Genomic DNA, 17,750 nt, shown 5'->3' with positions numbered 1-17,750 from the left:
ATATTTCGGTTTGTCCATTTGACTTTACGTTACCAAATCATGAGGCAAATTATTCAGTAACTGCATGAAATAAATGTAAATTGTTCTTATACATGTAAAAGCTCCTCAGATTAACAGAACGTGTGTTTTCTGATCTCCACACGTCACTATACGCTTCCAATTCACTGCTGAGAGCCAAAAATCTGCGCCGCTCTTTGTGTTGTTCTCTAAAAGTGATGTTTCCAGAGCAGATCACTGAAGAGACGCCGTCTGTTTATAGTTTAGAGCCCAGATTTGGGGAAAAACGGGTCGACTTTCAGTAGAAAAACAAACTGAGTTCAGCTTCTTTTATTATAAGGGTTTAAAATGACGTCACCGTCTATTAGACTGGAGAGAAGAGCTACAGCCTCACACGACGCCCAGCTTCTGATGGAGCTTATGGAGTATGAACGTTATGGAGAACATGACGGAGTGCGGTTTGGGACCACCGGTGGTCTCGAGGAGTTTAAGAGGCTAAACATGTTTTATAAGACCGGTTATAAAAGAAACAAACCGTTCTCTGTCCTTTCAGCGGCCAGAATCGAACGTGTCCTGCGGTCAGCTAATGTTAAATGGCCCCTCTGTCCGGTCACTGTAACACTAATCAATTGTTAGACAGGTGGCTTGATATTTATTGAACAATGGCTTGAAAGTCGCATTCACTTATTTGGTAACCATACAAAGAAAACTGTTTGATCCTGAATTAACTAGATGAAACGGCAAAAAGCGCCGTGACTCCAGCAGCTCAGGTTTTTTTTGTTTGCTATTTGATTTTTCTTTTTTAATCATGCCACGATAATCTCAGGTGAAATGTCAGGAAGAGATGAAAACGATACCGAGCCGAGCAGACAGTCCGCTCTCGCTAGAAGAGGACAGGGCTTTATCTTTGGACAGAAATCAACCTGTAACGAAGGGAAGGGAGAGGTTCTCTCAGATGGCCCTCTTGTGCCCGAGAGCCTCACTCAGTGGAGCTCTTATCCATCGCTCAGCTGCCATCATGCTTAGTGTTCCTGAGGTTTTTCCTGCCTCTGATTTTCCCCAGTGTGGAATGTGTTAATGCAGCTGTTCGGATCACACCGTAAACACCACAACTTTAAAATACTGCAGCACAGTGAAGCACCACTGTACCTGTCTGCACTGCATACTGACTCAAATCCACACTGAAGTTCCCAAAACTTAGAGCTCCGAGTCTCACACGCCATCACGCCGTGCTGTGGGGCTTAAGGAACTGAGTCAATGAAGCCAAACTGTCACATCCCTACAAATCAGGTCATTTTCTTACTGGATCCAATGACAGAAAAAGATGTAGCGAGGCAAGATTTCCTGTCTTCTTCCTCTGTACGACAAGCAGCTCCTCAGTGAAACCGAACTAAATACAGACGTCACTGCAGAATTCATGACAAATGGCTCATTGAGAGCAGGAAGGAAGCAGCTGCCGGGCTCAGTGTTTGTCGGCGCTAGAAAAACAGCAGAAAAAGGTGCTGACAGGCTCGTATGAGGGCTCTCAGCTAGTAGACAGAGATAGAAGACTTCAAGACAGCAAGAAGCAAAAACATGCAGGCGGTTTCTCAGAGCGAGCGCTGCGCTGTGTGTGAATGACTTGTGATCTCTAATGAAAAAGAGCGGTTTAATTATGGCGTTACGAGTGTGCGGGTTAATTTGTTTGACGTTTTCTCGTTGGGAGCGCGTTTACAAGGACGTGTGTCACTTAAAACGTAAAAGTGGCCCAAATCTGAATTTCTCACCAAACCTGGTTTTATTCAGCTGTTCAGATTATCTCTTGAACGTGATCTGTATGCGACATCAGTGAGCAGCACACACTGCATACACAAGGGCAGTGCTTCACGGGGCCCGTTCAGACGGCCAGCCAACGCCTGTCGCTCCCGGAGCTCCAGTTGGTCTTCACCAGCATCGGATACGGATCGGATTTCAGTACCACATACAAAAGCGTCGCTAATCGGAATTGAAAATGTCAGATTCAATGCGTTTTTATGTCACATGTGAGGAAAAAGATGGGATTTGGGCCACTTTTACCTGCAGTGTAAACGCAGCCTTTGAGCAGCAAAGCCACCTAAGAGCTAATATAATGTGAAGCTGGCTCAGAGGAAAATAAACATCTCGGCACTTCAGGAGGTAGAGCAGGAGAGCAGAGTGCATCAGGCTGTTCATACCCAAGGGAAAAACCCCAAGCCTGGTTAGTGTATTAACACTCAAACAGAACGTTATTGAATTAAAACCAGTCTGAGAGGCTCGATCAGCACCTCGGACAGCGCACCGCCATAAGGAACATCGGGGCCCTGGAAAAGGCTACGGCTGAAAAGGGCAATGTTTCAGCACCGTGGATAAGGACACCACACTGGTCAAATAAGTACCTTGGACAGCTCCCCGACTGCAGGCTGAGATCAGCACCCTGGACAGCGGCTCCGGAGTTATTTTAAGCCTGAGCTTCCATTAAAACTCATTCAAATTCTCTTGCCAGCCACATTTACATGCTTCAGTATTAATTTAACCTAAAGTATTATTCAGATGGAATTAGTCGCCAGTGAGGAGACGAGGTAACGAAGGGGCTTCTGAAAGGTGGAGGAATTTGACAGGATAAGAAATCTCTGTATAAACAACAGAGATGGGAGCAGCTACTCAATTTACATACTGCCCTCACTCCGGATAACGGCATTTAATTTCACGTTAACGCGCTGAATGCAGAGCATCATTAGCTGGGACCTTCACAGCCAACAAGGCAAGGCGAGTTCATTTATGCAGTGCCTTTCAAACACAGCTGTTATTTTAAATTCAGATGAGTTCAAAAAAAAAAAAAAAAAAAGTAAAACAAGCATGAACTGAATCGTAATTAAAAACAAATTAAAACATGATTAAAAACTAATTTAAAAGAGAAAATCATTCAATTACAAATCAAATTACAAATTAAATAAGGACAGTTAAATAATCAAATTAAAAACGGTCAACTTCTCTGCACAGAATTAAACGTTCTAATCTTCTGGTTGGAAAGTTGTGGTAGGAAAGTACAAACCGACTTTATTTCAGCCAAAGAACACTGAGCTTCCATAAACGTCTTTTCCAAAGAATTCACACAGGCTTTACACCACCTCATGTATAACTAACTACTTTAAGCACTACTGGGACCTACCAGAGGACACCTGTGAGGATTAGGGATGTATTAGGCTCATTAATCATGAATCACCTCATAAAAAGGCCCCGACACCAGCATCTGACACCAAGTAACACCATGCGACGTAAGCCAAGTGAATAAACGACTCAAGCTGGCAGTGAAGCACAATATGCTCACAGAGAAGTGCTTCTGTTGCCATGGTGGACACAAAGTGGCTGATTTTGGCCGCTTTTTAAATACATCACAATCAAAACCGCTTCCCTAATACAGGAGGAGACGTGTGGGCCAACAAAACGGAGGCGAAAACGTCTACGTCTGCTACTAAAGTCTTTATCTGCCAACTTTCCTCTGTTTGACCGACTAGAGTTGAGATGGAACAGACGATTAAACGTTAATACGGTGAGTTTTAAACCATCTGCTAAGGACTGGCGGTAGAGACACCGTACTGTCCTGCTGTACCCTCTTAAAACAGATGGTTCTTCAAGGGTTCTTTAGCAGAGTTGCTATTGGCTTGCTCATGTTCTGCAATGGCTTCTGTCCTAACTTCAGTCTTAACTGAAGTTGCCATGACAACAACGCAGCTAATATATGATCTCAGACTTAAGAATTTTCTGCAATACAGCCCCAGGTCTCAGAAACCCCTGAGTAAAATCATGCCTTAGCTCCTGCTCACCGGGCGAAATGAACCATTTCAAAAGGCCTCTGGAGAAGCAGACTCTGAGGAGAAGGCATCAGGTGGTAAAGTTTATGAGACATTAATCGATTCATCTAGATTAATTACAGTTTTGTGGCAAATTAGGGACGACTTTAGTGTAAAGAACCATCAAAAAACTGCCCGATGAAAAAGCATACCTACTGATAGCATTCCAGCAATGTCACATTTGCAATGCCACTATTTTGGGAGCAACATCAAGCTGCACTCCGCAGTGCTGTGGCTGTCTAATAAAGCCAAAACTGATCCAGCAACGGCAGATAAAAAGTTTCGTTGGACCACTTTTTAAATCTCGTTTTTAAAGCATATCAACTGATATATTTGACTGTTTTGCTTTGACTTTATTTGATTGGTTGCTGTAATGATAAAAACTGAAAGCTGAAATCTAAACGACAGATTTCCCGCTGCGCCACTAGCGCCGCGTCCCAAACCGCACACTCTCTCACTATACAGGGTGATAAAATAGTGCGTTTCTGATCAGAAGTGCCCTCACTGGTGCAGTGGGTGAAGTACAGTAGTGTGCGGTTTGGGACGCGGCCAGTGAGACGCGATCAACAGCTGCTCGATATCTGCTCATTAAACGCCGCCGAGACGAAGGCGAGGGGTTTGTTGATTAAGGAGCATTTATTGAGGTACATGAACGTGTTTATTGAGCTGATGTCGCTTAAACTGGCCAACGTTTGTAATTCAGTCCACACTTCAGACGCCTCGGTGTAACTGCAGCTCCATTTGAGGTGGAAGAGAAAATTCAGAGGAGAATCTGGTGGATAAGAAGCGTCAGCTTTATATCCGTGTTTGACTTCATTATTTAAGGGCTTCGTCCAGTTTTAGTAGCCACTTTTATTAGTTTATCAGATGTGACTGGAACGTTCTGAACTCTGGAGATGTGCAGGGCAAACTGATCTACTGATCAGCTGATCTTCTAATAGTTTTCTGGAGATGCATTTTCTGGAGCGTCCACACATCTGTGGTGCTGGTGTTTATCCTCCTGCAGGGCTGTATCTGAGACGAGCTCCAACAGATCACAGGCAGAGTTACAGCTCACCCACTAACATGGAGACATGGTCTTTATTATTATTAATATTAATATTAATACCTCAAAGGGAATTAATACCACCCACAACCTGATTTAACCATTCACTACAGTTATTTCCCACCGAACTTCTAAACTAGCAGCACAGTAACACTGTGTACAGTAACGTAACGGGGCAACTACGAACCATTCAAACGCAACATGTACCAAAACCCATTAAAACGTGAAGAGAAACTGCATATCACCATAAACAAAAGACAGCAGCTGAAGACTAAACTCTACAGAAAAACAATAGAAATGAGGCAAAAAGAGAAGTTACTTTAAAAATCTGCCCCTAAATCTGAAGATAAAGCAGCGAGAAACGCTGCAACGTTACAAGACTGACGACAGTCATCATTAAATCAAGCACCAATCATATGGTGGAGATTGTGCCGTCACACTGCGGCGGAGCGCCGGCGCTGGTAACGCCGGGCCGTCAGAGCTGCTCGTTTCTCTGTGCCTCAGGCTTCTGCTGTCGAATGTGCAGCCGAGTGAGACCGGCCAAACGCCACCGATGTTCTCCGAAGTGACTGCTTCAGGATTCACTCCACACAACCGTTTGCGGCGTGGTTCTGTGGTTCCGAGTCGGCTCCACCGTCCTGTGGGTAAAGGGCGTTTGATGATAAACATGGGAGCCAATGAGAACTCAGTTCTTTTGCTGTGCAGCTTTAGTGCTGAGCAATAAAAACATTGTCTCGGTGTACGGTTACTGAACGTTTCGGTATAAATCATTTTCAAATAAAGTCATTTGGGATGCTTAAGTAAACGTTTTTGTAGATGAACAGCGGCATGTTATTTTAGACGTCCCTTCACTTTCAGTAAGAACCATATTTAACACCTGAAGTGAATCTGAAATATGGGGAAAACTGTAAAAACGGAAGTGATCAATACAGTCGGACGTCAGTATTACTTTCTAACCCTAACGAGCGTGAAGCCCACAGCGGCTTCTCTAAACGCCACTGAACGCTGATTAACGCCAAAGTCGATTGTCTCGTATGTGTCGATTGTCTTTCACACTCAAGCTTCAATCTCTGAGCGTCAGACACTGGAATATATCAATATTACAGCCGATCACTATCGGTTTTAGCTGAGAAGCTGCCGAGTCTCTCGGCTTGTGGGCCGAAACCGCGTCGTCGCCTGAAGCAGCCAGCTGAGCGAGGAGCGCCGTAGGCCAAGAACACAGTCTCCATGTTGGGCTACCGGCTAACCCCAAGAGACTGGCTTTTTCTTCCTCCACCCCCCCCCATTGACTTACTAAGTCATTACAGTCTGATGTCACTCTTTTGACCATAAACTGGACAAACTGACCTCAGGCTGCATCCACTGGACGAGAGGTGAGGGACTCGAGTGTGTTATGGCCTGTTTGTGTGCATACAGACAACACCCACTACAGCTCACTACTGAAAATAGTGTCGCACTGATATTGGCACTCGCATGGTATCGACAGTGGGGACACAGACACCTACAACCGACACCATGACATGCCATCGTCTGCTCTGTGAGGCCCCTTACAGTCTGAGTTAACGTGAGTTTTTGAGGCTGAGATCGTTACTGAGGAAGCAGAAGGAACAGCCAGAGCCTTTAGCCTGGATTTAGACTAGAGAGAGAGAGAGAGAGCGAGAGCGAGAGAGAGAGAGAGAGAGAGAGAGCGAGCGAGCGAGCGAGCGAAAGAGAGAGAGCGAGAGCGAGAGAGAGCGAGAGAGAGAGCGAGAGAGAGCGAGAGAGAGAGCGAGAGAGAGCGAGAGAGAGAGCGAGAGAGAGCGAGAGAGAGAGAGCGAGAGAGAGCGAAAGAGAGCGAAAGAGAGAGAGCGAGAGAGAGCGAGCGAGAGAGAGCGAAAGAGAGAGAGCGAGAGAGAGCGAAAGAGAGAGAGCGAGAGAGAGCGAAAGAGAGAGAGAGAGCGCGAGAGCGAGAGCGCGAGAGAGCGAGAGAGCGCGAGCGAGAGAGCGCGAGAGAGAGAGCGCGAGAGAGAGAGCGCGAGAGAGAGAGCGCGAGAGCGAGAGAGAGAGCGCGAGAGCGAGAGAGAGCGAGAGAGAGAGAGAGAGCGAGAGAGAGAGAGCGAGAGAGAGCGCGAGAGAGCGCGAGAGAGAGCGAGAGAGAGCGAGAGAGGGCGCGAGAGAGAGAGAGAGAGAGAGAGCAAAGCAGTGTTTTTTTTTCCTGCATACAGCGCCTTCTATTGAATTTCAGGGCTAATAGTACATTGAAAGTGCGACAGAAGAGAAAAAGAAAAAAAAACGAGTGTGGAAGGAAAGCACTGGGGTCAGGCTCATATTAATCTCACCCTCTCTCCCTCCCTCACCCCTCTCTCCCTCCCTCACCCCTCTCTCCCTCCCTCACCCTCTCTCCCTCCCTCACCCTCTCTCCCTCCCTCACCCTCTCTCCCTCCCTCACCCACACATGCAGACACGCAAATACAAATCCCAGTGAAAGGGAACGTTATAAAATAAGCACCATAAAATTCAATAGGACGGATTAGCCACATGTTGTTACGGCAACCTCCGAGCAACTTATCTCCGACCGTACACAGCACACACACTGGCTCGGCGCCGGCCAATCAGAGGCCAGCGGCTCGCAGGACGCTCATCGGCCAGACATTATCCCGGTAATAACCGTGCGGCGAGAGACAGACGGGCGCACGTGCGTTATTCCACCACGGCCTTAACTCCAGCGGAACAGCACAGCGCATTAACTCAGGCTTTTTATGGCCTCATTAAACTTTCAGCTCCAGTAATGGGCTTTAAAAAGCGCCCTCTCTCCTCAGAGACGCTCACTGTACAAACACGCGCAGAGGCCGAATCGCGCTCGGCCGCGTTACAGCGCTGCACCTCCACCTGATCAGCGTGAAGCCCAATCCACCACGAGCGCTTCCCTTCAGCTCCAAACGCCTTTCAGAGCTCCAGCTCTGAGATCGCGTCTCCCGCAATAATAAAGGAGTTTCCATCATTCCTACAGCTCACTGGTCCAAAGATTTAAAACCTAAATCTGGTTCCTTTCTAATCAGGTTCAGTTCTTGCAGGAAAACAGTGAACAGGTACTAACACTCTGAATGATGTTCCAATGACCAATGAGTGACCGATACGCCCACTGAGCACTTCATTTAGGCCCAATTCCATTTCTCTGCTCACCCCTTCCTTATTGAGATAGAAGGGTGGGGCGAAGGGGTGGGGCGAAGGGGTGGGGCGAAGGGGTGGGGCGAAGGGGTGGGGCTACATGACCCTCCAAACAGAGGTTTTTCCAGAGACTCCAAACAGAGATGAGGGAAAAAAAAAAAAAAACTGGCAAGACTAAAAGCCACCAAATAAACACACAAATGTGCGAATTTATTCCATTAAAACATTAAATAACCACAGTATTATTTCAGTTTAATGTGTTTTCAATGTATTAAAGATCCTTTTCTTTATAACCAGCATTAAAAAAAGTGCTGTGTCTTGGTAGCTAACTAGCGAAACTTCCCGCTCCACCTTAAATGGTGCAGCAGTTCTAAAGCCTAGGGCAACAGAATGTGTAGCACGTTCTATGTAGCACCTTTTTTAAAAGGGGGTTCTATATAGCCAAAAAAAAAAAAAGTCAACCACAAAAAATGTTGCCATTTTCAAAAAGGTTCTACATACAACCATCAATAGCACATTCTCCATCAGTCTGAAGAACCCTTTGATCATGCAAAGGGTTCTTTGAGTGTACATGGTTCTATACAGAACCGTTTTAAGTAACAGTGTATAACAGCACACACATTAAGCAAACTTAGGATCCGGCTTAATATACACTTAAAAATAATGAACACTCAGATGCGTCCGCACGAGGAAATGGAAATTAAAAGGAAATACAATGAAAAAAGTCAAACAGGAAGGAAACGGGAAGGAAACGGGAAGGAAACGGAAGAACTCTTTCGCAATGCTCATAACCAATTAAGCCTGAAACGCTGACGTTCAGAACTAAGAGAATCAGTCTCTGTACTAAAGAACCATCTTTGATGAGAATGTGCTTAATTGTAATTATTAGTGATGAATCAACCTGCGACGTCACGAGGGGCCGAGTATGAGATCAATCTAAACATCAGGAAAACAAATTTGGTATCTTTCTGCCAGTTACCACTATCACTACCACCACCACATCACTCAACCTCAACCACATCAACAACAACAACCAGAACCACAACCAGAACCACAACCACCACAACATCAACAAATGACCACAACAACCACCACAACCACATCAACAACAACAAGCTTTTATCAAATTCATACCAAGCTAAATATCTTCTACTTAAAAACACAAGTGTGGAACGGAAAAGTTTATAATCCACTCGTCGTGCAGTTTCTCTGCTTGTTCAGAAATAATAGAGAAATTTACAACATGATTTCGCCGTTTCCAGCACTGCCTCTGCAGTTCGTACCCCTGAGTCATAAAACGACAGAGTTTCCATTTCACAAAATCGCCCTGAAATACCAGCACAGCCATTTCAGCCACTGATCACACGCTAATGGCTCGTCTAGACACACAAATCTAATCAGGTGAGGAAGAGAGTCCCAGGCGGATTTCCTCAACACAGCCAGGCTAAATTTTCCCCAAGAGATGCTGAAAAATCTAATTAATGCCAGAGAGGGGTTCAACTGGGCATCGTTCACTTATTTAGGTGCTCAAATAAGAGCAGTCCAGAATAAAACCCGTGTTGTTATAACTGAACACGTTCATGGCTGAGATTCAGTCACAAGTACGGTAGATAATTCACCATAAGGCACGACCTCGAAGTAGAGCCCCGAACAATCAATCAGTGGTCAGGACCCCCATGGACCCTCACAGAGCAGGTACTGTTTGGGTGGTGGATCATTCTCAGCACTGCAGTGGTGTGTTAGTGTGTGTTGTGCTGGTCTGAGTGGATCAGACACAGTAGAGCTGCTAGAGTTTTTAAACACCTCAGTGTCGCTGCTGGACTGAGAATAGTCCACCAACCAAAAATATCCAGCCAACAGCGTCCTGTGGGCAGCGTCCTGTGGGCAGTGTCCTGTGGGCAGCGTCCTGTGGGCAGCGTCCTGTGGGCAGCGTCCTGTGGGCAGCGTCCTGTGGGCAGCGTCCTGTGGGCAGCGTCCTGTGACCACTGATGAAGGACTAGAGGACGACCAACACAAACTGTGCAGCAGCAGATGAGCTGTCGTCTCTGACTCTACATCTACAAGGTGGACCGACACGGTAGGAGTGTCCAATAGAGTGGACAGTGAGTGGACACAGTGTTTATATACATGCATGTTTCTCCTTCTCCTTGCTGAGCCAGTGCATGACTGACCACTTTCAGCCCTCAGTCTTTGCACTTCTGCTCAGAGGGCAAAGCCACACTGCACTCCTGACCAGCCGCTGGTTAAGGGCAGTCTGAGCTCAGAATGGAGGAACGCGAATACTTATTGGTGGCGTCTGGTCGGGGATGGAGGTGAAGCTCCAATCCCGTAACAGATGCATCCTAAAACACAACTGTCACCATCACCAATCACCAACAGGCAGACCGCAGTCCGAGTCCAGACCCAGACGCTGTCCTGTGCGGACCTGGTCCTATAACCGATAAACTATGGAGAATTATCTAATTTTGATGGGGTGGTTCTGTTTTAATCAGCGTATCAAGTCTAGTCATTCAGGTACACGTTTAGCGGCCGGAGACTCACAGACCAATCACAAGCGCTGTAAATATGACATGACACTGCTCAGCCAATCAGATCTGAGCATTACGATGAGCTCAGACTCGAGTGAGTGACGCCACACAGGGGAGGGACGAGGAGAGAAACAGCAGTCAGAGAAGAAAGTGAGTCAGAGGGAAGTTATTCCACATGATGTGATCTAAAAAGAGGAAACTGACAGTAAATTTTGTTGAAATCTGACCGAACTGGACTTTATTTGATCTGATGTTCAGTAAATGTTGGTGAAATCTGACCGAACTGGACTTTATTTGATCTGATGTTCAGTAAATGTTGGTGAAATCTGACCGAACTGGACTTTATTTGATCTGATGTTCAGTAAATGTTGGTGAAATCTGACCGAACTGGACTTTATTTGATCTGATGTTCAGTAAATGTTGGTGAAATCTGACCGAACTGGACTTTATTTGATCTGATGTTCAGTAAATGGTGGTGAAATCTGACCGAACTGGACTTTATTTGATCTGATGTTCAGTAAATGTTGGTGAAATCTGACCGAACTGGACTTTATTTGATCTGATGTTCAGTAAATGTTGGTGAAATCTGACCGAACTGGACTTTATTTGATCTGATGTTCAGTAAATGTTGGTGAAATCCGACCGAACTGGACTTTATTTGATCAGATGTTCAGTAAATGTTGGTGAAATCTGACCGAACTGGACTTTATTTGATCTGATGTTCAGTAAATGTTGGTGAAATCTGACCGAACTGGACTTTCTTTGATCTGATGTTCAGTAAATGGTGGTGAAATCTGACCGAACTGGACTTTATATGATCTGATGTTCAGTAAATGTTGGTGAAATCTGACCGAACTGGACTTTATTTGATCTGATGTTCAGTAAATGTTGGTGAAATCTGACCGAACTGGACTTTGTTTGATCTGATGTTCAGTAAATGTTGGTGAAATCTGACCGAACTGGACTTTATTTGATCTGACGTTCAGTAAATGCTGTTGAAATCTGACCGAACTGGACTTTATTTGATCTGATGTTCAGTAAATGTTGGTGAAATCTGACCGAACTGGACTTTATTTGATCTGATGTTCAGTAAATGTTGGTGAAATCTGACCGAACTGGACTTTATTTGATCTGACGTTCAGTAAATGTTGGTGAAATCTGACCGAACTGGACTTTATTTGATCTGACGTTCAGTAAATGTTGGTGAAATCTGACCGAACTGGACTTTATTTGATCTGATGTTCAGTAAATGTTGGTGAAATCTGACCGAACTGGACTTTATTTGATCTGATGTTCAGTAAATGTTGTTGAAATCTGACCGAACTGGACTTTATTTGATCTGATGTTCAGTAAATGTTGGTGAAATCTGACCGAACTGGACTTTATTTGATCTGATGTTCAGTAAATGTTGGTGAAATCTGACCGAACTGGACTTTATTTGATCTGATGTTCAGTAAATGTTGGTGAAATCTGACCGAACTGGACTTTATTTGACCTGATGTTCAGTAAATGTTGTTGAAATCTGACCGAACTGGACTTTATTTGATCTGATGTTCAGTAAATGTTGTTGAAATCTGACCGAACTGGACTTTATTTGATCTGATGTTCAGTAAATGTTGGTGAAATCTGACCGAACTGGACTTTATTTGACCTGATGTTCAGTAAATGTTGTTGAAATCTGACCGAACTGGACTTTATTTGATCTGATGTTCAGTAAATGTTGTTGAAATCTGACCGAACTGGACTTTATTTGATCTGATGTTCAGTAAATGGTGTTGAAATCTGACCGAACTGGACTTTATTTGATCTGATGTTCAGTAAATGGTGTTGAAATCTGACCGAACTGGACTTTATTTGATCTGATGTTCAGTAAATGTTGGTGAAATCTGACCGAACTGGACTTTATTTGATCTGATGTTCAGTAAATGTTGGTGAAATCTGACCGAACTGGACTTTATTTGATCTGATGTTCAGTAAATGTTGGTGAAATCTGACCGAACTGGACTTTATTTGATCTGATGTTCAGTAAATGTTGGTGAAATCTGACCGAACTGGACTTTATTTGATCTGATGTTCAGTAAATGTTGTTGAAATCTGACCGAACTGGACTTTATTTGATCTGATGTTCAGTAAATGTTGTTGAAATCTGACCGAACTGGACTTTATTTGATCTGATGTTCAGTAAATGTTGGTGAAATCTGACCGAACTGGACTTTATTTGATCTGATGTTCAGTAAATGTTGGTGAAATCTGACCGAACTGGACTTTATTTGACCTGATGTTCAGTAAATGTTGTTGAAATCTGACCGAACTGGACTTTATTTGATCTGATGTTCAGTAAATGCTGTTGAAATCTGACCGAACTGGACTTTATTTGACCTGATGTTCAGTAAATGTTGTTGAAATCTGACCGAACTGGACTTTATTTGATCTGATGTTCAGTAAATGTTGGTGAAATCTGACCGAACTGGACTTTATTTGATCTGATGTTCAGTAAATGTTGGTGAAATCTGACCGAACTGGACTTTATTTGATCTGATGTTCAGTAAATGTTGGTGAAATCTGACCGAACTGGACTTTATTTGACCTGATGTTCAGTAAATGTTGTTGAAATCTGACCGAACTGGACTTTATTTGATCTGATGTTCAGTAAATGCTGTTGAAATCTGACCGAACTGGACTTTATTTGATCTGATGTTCAGTAAATGTTGGTGAAATCTGACCGAACTGGACTTTATTTGATCTGATGTTCAGTAAATGTTGGTGAAATCTGACCGAACTGGACTTTATTTGATCTGACGTTCAGTAAATGTTGGTGAAATCTGACCGAACTGGACTTTATTTGATCTGACGTTCAGTAAATGTTGGTGAAATCTGACCGAACTGGACTTTATTTGATCTGATGTTCAGTAAATGTTGGTGAAATCTGACCGAACTGGACTTTATTTGATCTGATGTTCAGTAAATGTTGGTGAAATCTGACCGAACTGGACTTTATTTGATCTGATGTTCAGTAAATGTTGTTGAAATCTGACCGAACTGGACTTTATTTGATCTGATGTTCAGTAAATGTTGGTGAAATCTGACCGAACTGGACTTTATTTGATCTGATGTTCAGTAAATGTTGGTGAAATCTGACCGAACTGGACTTTATTTGATCTGATGTTCAGTAAATGTTGGTGAAATCTGACCGAACTGGACTTTATTTGATCTGATGTTCAGTAAATGTTTGTGAAATCTGACCGAACTGGACTTTATTTGATCTGATGTTCAGTAAATGTTGGTGAAATCTGACCGAACTGGACTTTATTTGATCTGATGTTCAGTAAATGTTGGTGAAATCTGACCGAACTGGACTTTATTTGACCTGATGTTCAGTAAATGTTGTTGAAATCTGACCGAACTGGACTTTATTTGATCTGATGTTCAGTAAATGTTGTTGAAATCTGACCGAACTGGACTTTATTTGATCTGATGTTCAGTAAATGGTGTTGAAATCTGACCGAACTGGACTTTATTTGATCTGATGTTCAGTAAATGTTGTTGAAATCTGACCGAACTGGACTTTATTTGATCTGATGTTCAGTAAATGTTGTTGAAATCTGACCGAACTGGACTTTATTTGATCTGATGTTCAGTAAATGTTGGTGAAATCTGACCGAACTGGACTTTATTTGATCTGATGTTCAGTAAATGTTGGTGAAATCTGACCGAACTGGACTTTATTTGATCTGATGTTCAGTAAATGTTGGTGAAATCTGACCGAACTGGACTTTATTTGATCTGATGTTCAGTAAATGTTGTTGAAATCTGACCGAACTGGACTTTATTTGATCTGATGTTCAGTAAATGTTGGTGAAATCTGACCGAACTGGACTTTATTTGATCTGATGTTCAGTAAATGTTGGTGAAATCTGACCGAACTGGACTTTATTTGACCTGATGTTCAGTAAATGTTGTTGAAATCTGACCGAACTGGACTTTATTTGATCTGATGTTCAGTAAATGTTGTTGAAATCTGACCGAACTGGACTTTATTTGATCTGATGTTCAGTAAATGGTGTTGAAATCTGACCGAACTGGACTTTATTTGATCTGATGTTCAGTAAATGTTGGTGAAATCTGACCGAACTGGACTTTATTTGATCTGATGTTCAGTAAATGTTGGTGAAATCTGACCGAACTGGACTTTATTTGATCTGATATTCAGCTGTCGACTGTATAAGATGCTGATATTCCTACTCGGTTCCTTCAGTAAACAGTAGACGGCGCCGAGTCATGAAGTGAGACACTGACGTTCCAGATATTTGAGGAAATTCTCCAACCACTTAAAATCCCAGGCTAACTAAAATTCAGGCGTATTATTCAGTAACTACAGGGACTTCAGCGCAAACGGGTTGAGCCATTTATAGGTTAAAATGATGGTTCTTCAGTAAAGAAAATGGTTCTATATAGAACACTGAACACTCCAAGAACCCTTTGCATGATTAAAAGGTTCTTTGCATGATGAAAGGGTTGTTCCGAACGTGCTGTAGATGCACTCTGTGTAAAACCTTTTTTAAAGGGTTCTATAAAGCACCAAAACAGAGTTTGGCTGTTGTAAAGAACGCTTTTAAAAAAAGGTTCTATACAGAATGCATCTACAGCCCATTCTTCATCAACCTGAAGAACTCTTGAATATTCATGGTTCTATTTAGAACCCTTGAAGAACCATAAATTTTAAGAGTGTAATAGAACTACGGGCCCACCGGAGGGCCCTGGCCATTTATGTGGTTAACTGGACCTTACTGAATTTTAGTTAAAGATCCCGGCTCTAGTGTTCAGGTTCCAGAATTAGGAAAGAGAACGTGCCGCCTGTGGGAACAAGAGTCATTTTCTCTTCGTTATTATTTATTAAGTAAACAAATGAGTTGAAATATCCGCATCTCTGAACAGCCACAGCGTCACAAGAGCAGAAGGGTTCCGCGAACAGAAGGCGAGCGCTCCATCGTTCCGCTCCACCCGTGAGCGGCACCACGCACAGCTGTGACACATGGACAGAGTCAGGACCGAGTCAGCTTAGCACTCGCCACGACTTCCGTCAACACCGTTACGCCCTCGACAAGAACGGAGCCGATGTCACCACGTCTCACACCAGCTGTGTGTCGCATCAGATCACCACCACACTCCGTGGAAGAGCTCGAGTCACCAGCGACGTCCTTCTGCCCGAGCTGCACATCTCTCTAAAAACAGGGTTCTTCAAAGGTTCTTCAGTAAAGACCCATTTGTGCAGTTTTCACCATCTCAAGATGTGTTTTCTTGGAATTTGTGAGAACAGTTCTGAACACGTCATCAATCTGACGTAGACTACTTCTTGGGTTCTTTCACAAGAACATATTTAAGAACAAACTTGAGAACGAGGCTCAAAGTTTCTATAAAGAACTATGAACAATGGAACCAAACAAGGTGGTTCTTCAAGGGGTCTTTGGTGAACACTCAACCATTTGCATAGTGAAATAGTTCTTCAGACTGATGTAGTTTGTTATATATGGTTCTATATGGCACCAAAAAAGGTTCTTTTCAGCGTTCCAAGCTTGATATTGTAACAATACCAGGGTCCTTCTTGGTGCCATACAGAACCACTTTGACAAATCTTTTATACAGAACCACGTACAACACATTCAACAATCTGAAGAACCATTTAATCATGCAAATGGTTCTTTGAATGTTCACCGTTCTATAGAGTACCACTGTCTTTACCAAAGAACCCTTGAAGACCACCTTGTTTTAAGAGTGCAGTGAAATTGTTCTTAACACTGATGGTGAACGTGTTATACGTGGTTATTTATAGAACTTTTTTGAAAATGGCTCTATACAGCACCAAAAAGGGTTCTTCTTGACCTTGCAAAAGTAGCAGAAACCTTTCTGGTGCTATAGAGAACCGTGTACAGCTCATTCTGAAGAACCATGTCACCATGCAAAGAACAACTTAAGCATGACTGTGGTGTCATTGCTGAAGAACCACTGGGAATCGTGAAGAGTACCGCGCTTTAGAGGGTTTCCCGGGACGGTGCGAGTTCTAGTCTTCGGGCAGCTGAAAACTCCGGTAGGCCCGGCCGTCTGAGCCCATCCTGTCAGAAATATTGGATTTATGATCATAGTTCAGAAATGCCAGTTGAGCAGTTTACTTACTCCAGGAGACGGAAAACAGCTGAAACGGCTGATTTTACCTCAGCGGCTCGCTGTACAGCGACTCTATATATTGACTTAGACATCTTTACCTCTTTCTTCACGGAGTCGAAGAGCTTAAATCACATCAGCACCACTTCCGTACAGACGAGAACTGGGAACTGTCAGAACCGACCAGAAAGCAGCCGTAAACCCAACTTCTGAGAGCCATTTTACAGCCCAGGCAGCAATAAGCGAATAACCGACTAAGAGAATAAGAGAATAAGGGACTCTAAATGTAGGTATTGTGATATAAACCGAGTCCGTTCTACAGTTTCTCATTAGACTGAATGAATAACCGGCTCTAAATGTAGGTATTGTGATATAAACCGAGTCCGTTCTACAGTTTCTCATTAGGCTGAATGAATAACCGGCTCTAAATGTAGGTATTGTGATATAAACCGAGTCTGTTCTACAGTTTCTCATTAGACTGAATGAATAACCGACTCTAAATGTAGGTATTGTGATATAAACCGAGTCCGTTCTACAGTTTCTCATTAGGCTGAATGAATAACCGACTCTAAATGTAGGTATTGTGATATAAACAGAGTCCGTTCTACAGTTTCTCATTAGGCTGAATGAATAACCGGCTCTAAATGTAGGTATTGTGATATAAACCGAGTCTGTTCTACAGTTTCTCATTAGACTGAATGAATAACCGACTCTAAATGTAGGTATTGTGATATAAACCGAGTCCGTTCTACAGTTTCTCATTAGGCTGAATGAATAACCGGCTCTAAATGTAGGTATTGTGATATAAACCGAGTCCGTTCTACAGTTTCTCATTAGGCTGAATGAATAACGACTCTAAATGTAGGTATTGTGATATAAACCGAGTCCGTTCTACAGTTTCTCATTAGGCTGAATGAATAACCGACTCTAAATGTAGGTATTGTGATATAAACCGAGTCTGTTCTACAGTTTCTCATTAGGCTGAATGAATAACAGACTCTAAATGTAGGTATTGTGATATAAACA

General features: G+C 43.3%; 1 protein-coding gene across 1 annotated transcript in view; it reads right to left on the bottom strand.

Annotated features, from left to right (window-relative positions):
* The window catches only part of LOC108413484 (ephrin type-A receptor 7-like), a 235,180-nt gene that overhangs the window by 180,623 nt on the left and 36,807 nt on the right, over positions 1-17,750 (bottom strand). The gene's annotated exons all lie outside the window — the stretch shown is intronic.

Source organism: Pygocentrus nattereri, chromosome 14 (assembly GCF_015220715.1).
Source record: "Pygocentrus nattereri isolate fPygNat1 chromosome 14, fPygNat1.pri, whole genome shotgun sequence".
Classification (NCBI taxonomy): Eukaryota; Metazoa; Chordata; class Actinopteri; order Characiformes; family Serrasalmidae; genus Pygocentrus; species Pygocentrus nattereri.
Note: the sequence above shows the minus strand (reverse complement) of the source record. Positions and strands in the feature narration are given on the sequence as shown.